Source organism: Giraffa tippelskirchi, chromosome 1 (genome assembly GCF_054371585.1).
Source record: "Giraffa tippelskirchi isolate mGirTip1 chromosome 1, T2T-mGirTip1v1.2.pri, whole genome shotgun sequence".
Classification (NCBI taxonomy): domain Eukaryota; kingdom Metazoa; phylum Chordata; class Mammalia; order Artiodactyla; family Giraffidae; genus Giraffa; species Giraffa tippelskirchi.
In genome coordinates, this window is record NC_137275.1 from 215,110,658 (window position 1) to 215,117,375 (window position 6,718).

A 6,718-nucleotide genomic window follows, 5' to 3' on the forward strand; every position below is an offset into this window, starting at 1 on the left:
CCCCCCAGGTCAGAAGGTATCCAATATGTTACTGGGGAAGAGCAGAGGGCAATTACTAACAGATTCAGAAAGAAAGAAGCAGCTGGGCCGAAGTGGAAATGACGCTCAGTTGTGGGTGTGTCTGGTGGTGAAAGGAAAGCCCAAGGCTGTAAAGAACAATACTGCATACGAACCTGGAATGTTAGGTCCATGAGTCAAGGTAAGTTGGTTGTGGTCAAGAAGATGACAAGGGTGAAGATCAACATCTTAGGAATCAGTGAACTGAAATGGATGGGAATGGGTGAATTTAATTCAGATGACCATTATATCTACTACTGTGGGCAAGAATTCCATGTGAGAAATACAGCAGCCCTCATAGTCAACAAAAGTATCCAAAATGCACTACATGGGTGCAATCTCAAAATTGACAGAATGATCTTGGTTCATTTCCAAGGCAAACCATTCAACATCACAGTAATCCAAGTCTATGCCCCAACTTCTGATGATAAAGACGGTGAAGTTGACCAGTTCTATGAAGACTTACAAGACCTTCTAACACCAAAAAAATGTCCTTTTCATCACAGGGAATTGGAATGCAAAAGTAGGACATGAAGAAATACCTGGAGTAATAGGCATATTTGGCCTTGAAGTACAAAATGAAGAAGGGCAAAGGCTAACAGCTTTGTCAAGAGAACACACTGGTCATAGCAAACACCCTTTTCCAATAATACAAGAGATGATTCTACACATGGACATCACTAAAGGTCACTACAAAAACAAGACTGATTATATTCTTTGCAGCTGTAGATGGAAAAGCTCTATACAGTTAGCAAAAAGAAGACCTGGAACTGACTGTGGCTCAGATCATCAGCTCCTTATTGCAAAATTCAGGCTTAAATTGGAGAAGTAGGAAAAATCACTAGGCCATTCAGGTACAACTTAAATCAAATCCCTATGATCATACAGTGGAGGTGATGAATAGATTCAAGGGATTAGATCTGATAGACAAAGAGTGCCTGAAGAACTGTGGAGAAAAGTTTGTAACACTGAACAGGAAGCAGTGATTAAAATCATCCCAAAGAAAAAGAAATGCAAGTAAGCAACATGGTTGTCTGAGGAGGTTTTACAAATAGCTGAGGAAAGAAGAGAAGTGAAAGGCAAGGGCGAAAGGGATATACCCAACTGAATGCAGAGTTCCAGAGAATACCAAGGAGAGATAACCAGGCCTTCTTAAATGAACAGTGCAAAGAAGTAGAGGAAAACAATGGAATGGGAAAGACTAGAGATCTCTTCAATAAAATTGGAGATAACAAGGGGACATTTCAGGCAAAGATGGGCACAATAAAGGACAGAAACAGTAAGGACCTAAGAAAGGCAGAAGAGATTAGGAAGACGTGGAAAGAATATACAGAAGAACTATACTAAAAAGGTCTTAAAGACCTGGATAACCATGATGATGTGATGACTCACTTAGAGCCAGACATCCTGGAACGTGAACTCAAGTGGGCCTTAGGAAGCATCACTACCAACAAAACTAGTGGAGGTGATGGAATTCTAGCTGAGCTATTTAAAATTCTAAAATATGATGTTGTTAAAGTGCTGCGTTCAATATGCCAGCAAATTTGGAAAACTCAGCAGTGGACACAGGACTGGATAAGGTCAGTTTTTATTCCAATCCCAAAGAAGGGCAGTGCCAAAGAATGCTAAAACTACTATACAACTGCACTCATTCCACATGCTAGTAAGGTTATACTCAAAATCCTTCAAGCTAGGCTTCAGCAGTACATGAACCAAGAACTTCCAGATGTACAAGCTAGGTTTAGAAAATACAGAGGAATCAGAGATCAAATTGCGAACATTCATTGGATCATAGAAAAAGCAAGAGAGTTCCAGAAAAACATCTACTTCTGCTTCATTGCTACGTCAAAGCCTTTGACTGTGTGGATCACAACAAATTGTGAAAAATTCTTAAAGTGATGGGAATACCAGACCACCTTACCAGTCTCCTGAGAAACCTGTAGGCGGGCCAAGAATCAACAGTTAGAACCAGACATGGAACAACTGACCATTTCATAATTGGGAAAGGAATATGTCAAGGCTCTCTATACTGTCACCCTGTTTATTTAACTTATATACAGAGTACATCATGCAAAATGCTGGCCTGGATGAATCACAAGATGGAATCAAGATTGCTGGGAGAAATATCAATAACCTCAGATATGCCTATGATACCATTCTACTGGCAGAAAGTGAAGAACTAAAGAGCCTCTTGATGAAGGTGAAACTCCACCTTTACAACTTCACCATCAAAACTCAACATTCAAAAAACTAAGATCATGACATGCAGTCCCATTACTTCATGGCAAATAGAAGGGGAAAAAGTGGAAGCAGTGACAGACTTTATTTTCTTGGGCTCCAACATCACTATGGATAGTGATTGCTGCCATGAAATTAAAAGACGCTTGCTCCTTGGATGGAAAGCTATGACAAATCTAGACAGCATATTAAAGCAAAGACATCACTTTGCTGACAAAGGTCCATATAGTCAAAGCTATCGTTTATCCAGTAGTCACGTACGGATGAGCAAGTTGGACCATAAAGAAGGCTGACCACTAAAGAATTGATGCTTTTCAACTGTGGTGTTGGAGAAGACTCTTCAAAGTCCCTTGGACTGCAGGGAGATCAAACAAGTCAATCCTAAAGGAAATCAACCCTGAATATTCAGTGGAAGGACTGATGCTGAAGCTGAAGCTCCAATACTTTGGTCACCTGATGGGAAGAGCTGACTCACTAGAAAAGACCCTGATGCTGAGAAAGATTGAAAGCAAAAAGAGAAGAGGGAAGCAGAGGATGAGATGGTTAGATAGTATCCCTGACTCAATGGACATGAACTTCAGCAAACTCCAAGAGATAGTGAAGGTGTGCTGCAGTCCATGGGGTCACAAGGGTTGGGTATGCCTTAGATACTGAAGAACAAGAACAGTTCAGAAGGCATCAGAAATTTAAATATTATCATATTTCCCTATCATTGTAAATCTGAATGCAGATTTGTTTTAGACAATGTGGAAAACATAAAAAAATATTGAAGAAGATTCACTGAAACCCTCAATCCTTGATTATCATTGCTAACTTTTTCAGGTGTTCCCATAGGTGACGCCACACTTTATGTTAAATCTTTCTTTAGGCATCTTCATTTTTCACGTCACTAAATTCCCAATAAACATTTTTCATAATGAAAAGTATTTTATCTTTGGTTATAAAATAATTTCTAAAGCTTGTCTCTTCTGTTAGACAGACAGGTCATTTCCAATTGTTAATACTTTTTCTAACCCACCATAAAACCTTTCAATGGCTACCTATTGCTCTTAGAATAAAGGTCAAAATCTTTAACATGGTCACAAAGCCCCATATGTTCTAGGGCTTCCCTCCCTTCCTCTGCAGTTCACTCTTTCCTTCCCATTTATCCTCTACACTTAGTTATCAAGGCCTTCTTTGAATTCCTCAATTGTGCCACTGTTTCCCACTTCATGGTTTATACATGTGCAGGTAGCCTCTACCTTATACACTGCAGCTATCACAGTTTTATTTAATTAGCCATGGAATTATTTAAGTATGCAAATCTTTAAAATGTCCATCTCTCCTGATAGGCGTTAATTCATGAAGGCAGAGCATATTTCTGTATTATTCACTGATGCATTCCCAGTATTAAAAGTTGTCCCTGGAATGTAGATGTGCCAAGATAATTGTGAAATTAAATAATATATGTATAAGTAATGGAATTCTACCTTTATGTGAATTTTTAATCACTTAATATATTTGATAATTTTATTCACTGACTTTTTAGATTTCTGAAGCTGTTATTAAATATTTTCTTTTTGTAAAACTTTCCTCATTATAACTCTTCATCTGTTATGTTAAATAGCGAAAACCATTTCTGTATACATTTTTCTTTCAGACTTTTTTGCTTAACTAGTTTATTAATTCTAGATATTTTTAGATTTATTCTTTGGGCTTTTCTCCAAATCACAACTATGACTTATGGTACTCTGAGTAACACTGCAATATATATTTTTTAATTTATTTATATTTTATTGAAGGATAATTGCTTTACAGAATTTTGCTGTTTTCTGTCAAACCTCAACATGAATCAGCCATAGGTATATATATATCTCCTCCCTTTTGAAAATCCCTCGATATTTTATCATATACTATCCTCATATTCATTTCAACGTTGAAGCAATATTAAAACAGTTTTTTAAAATTTCCTTGAGGGTGGTGTTTTGCTAATGATTTTTAAAAATTGGCCTCTATGTCTTTTGATATCAGCTGTTTGGAATCTACAGAGGATTAAATTACATTAATAGATAAAGGTGTTTACCTACAGAATTTTGTTTCTTCGTTAATTGGGATGTTGGGCTAAATTTGAGTGGAAAAGGGGAAGATTCTTCCCTTTGCTGGATTATGAAGGAACTGAAAGCCATGGACTCTTGTAGGGCACAAGGTCAAAGACACTCCATTTGCAGAATGTGAACTGGTTCCTACAACTTGGTAATAAGGTGGGGGAAACAAGACAGATGCCCTGAAGGGTCATGGGAATGGAGAATAGGTTTATAAATCCTAGAAAAATTCATATCTAACACCCAGTATTTTCTTTTTTATATTGAATCTCTTTTTGTTATCTGGTATTGTCAGTAGAGTTTGGTTAATTGTTACAGCGTGAACTTGGCTGAACTCTGAGTATTCAGTGATGGGCCTATGTCCATATTCAGCCATATGGTGTGAGCTGCAGTGTCCTTAGGAACCAGTTAAGAAATAATTAAAAATTGTTATCCAAAGATCAGAGACACAGGCCAGGGGTAGATTGCTGGCCCAAGTGTTCAGTGAAATCCAGGATCAATCTAGGAAACACTTGAGTATTCTACAGGGAGTCCCAGAGACCTCGGGGAGGGGAAAATGGGAAAAGCCTAACTTTCCTGTGGTCAAACATAATGAGGGCTCAGATCCTTTCACTGAGAATTAAAGGGAAGTGCTACTTCTGACAACTGCAGAGGTCAGCAACCTCTGGGTTACAAACCAATAAATTCTTTTAATAGGCAGTCAATGGGACAGAAACTACTTTTCCAGATGCTTTTGCGTCTTCCTGCTGCACAGCTATGATTACTGCTCTAAAGCTCTATTTCAAAATACATGATATTAATAACTTTGTTTTTAAAATACACTGAATATAAATGAAGGTACAATAAATGTGGCATTTTCATATATGGGAATATGAATAAAGAGCCACAAAACATTTGTGTAATTAAACCTAGAAATTCTACTTAATGAAAATATGCTAAATATAATAATTCACAAATATAAGGGAAGGGCCAAAAAAGTATGAAAAGAAAAATAAATTTAGGTCAACAAAAATACCTTAAGACTCTAGATGAAAAGCAAAAATCTTCATCCATGAATAGAGATAACACTGAATAATAACGATAAGGAAAATATATATTATCTACCCAATCAGCATAAAAGTTTTGGAATCACATAGGAAATTAGAGAGATACAAGAAATACCAGCATGAGTGCAAAATGGCAAACAATATTTTAAGCAATAAAAAAAGATTAAAATATTGTAAATATTAAGTTTCAAAAGAACAACAACTGATTTGCTACAAAAGAGGCCCCGGATGGCTTAGAGTTCCTGGTAGGATAACAGTAGCCAAACGTGGCACTGGCAGTGGGCACTCTTCCTCACTGCCTATTTTTTCCTCTCTTTACTCTTCACTGTCTATTCTTACATATGTTGAGGGCAAGGCGCACATCCTCCTCAGTGAACAGCATAATAATGGCCCTTAGTAGTAGTTTACATTCATATTTGTATATAAGCACCAAAGCACAGAAATAATATAGGCAAAAAAGTGTCCATCACCGTGTTACTGAAATCAGTAAAATATGGAGACAACCTAAAATAACTAGGAGGAGGAAAATAATTAAACAACCCATCATAAATTAGCTCAGTGACATATGGTGGGGACCTTAGAAAATAATTTTCTAATTTAATTTTAGAAGATACAAGTTGGGAACCTTCTTATGATTGAATAATAAAGGTAAAAAAATATATAAAATATACAAATGTGATGAATCTATGTCATATTTATAGAACACACTGAGAATTAATGCAACAAAATGCTAAAACCAATTGTTAAAGTGACAAGTTATGGATTATTTTCTCTAGTTTTCTAAGAACTTACTTTTGTAAGAAAAATTAAATGTGAATACATGACATGTCTTCCCTGGTTTCTTGAACCATAACTAAAAAACCATAAGTGATTAAGGGCTATGTGACAGCCAGTGACCCACAGGTTCCCTCTGTCATCTTGATTCAGCCTTATTGAAAGTTTTTAGGGTGCATCACCAAAAATAAGATGTCTTGTAGAACAGGTAAATGATAAACCTCAAAAAGGAAAAGAATGATACTCTAATATTGAGCAACCACATATTTTTAAGCCAATTATCTCCATTTTATTTCTTTTTTCTTCCAATCTATTGAAGGAATAATTGACAAATATAATTGTATCTATTTAAAGTATACAACACAATGATTTGATATTGTGATTTAACACTGTGAAATGATTACCAAGATAAAGATAATGAATACATCTTTTACCTCACATAGCTAATGTGTGTGTGTATGTGGTGAGAATGCTTAAGATCTACTCTCAGAAAATTTCAAGTATACAATCAGTTCAGTTCAG

The 6,718-nt window shown here is 36.3% G+C and overlaps 1 protein-coding gene across 13 annotated transcripts in view; it reads right to left on the reverse strand.

Annotated features, from left to right (window-relative positions):
* The window catches only part of LPAR1 (lysophosphatidic acid receptor 1), a 406,496-nt gene that overhangs the window by 257,042 nt on the left and 142,736 nt on the right, over positions 1–6,718 (reverse strand). Inside the window, exon 3 of one of the 13 annotated variants that reach the window (XR_014078041.1) lies at positions 174–261. The exons of the other annotated variants lie outside the window; for them this stretch is intronic. The gene's annotated coding sequence lies outside the window, so the exon portion shown is untranslated. The remainder of the gene's footprint in view (positions 1–173; positions 262–6,718) is intronic. 13 annotated transcript variants of the gene reach the window in all.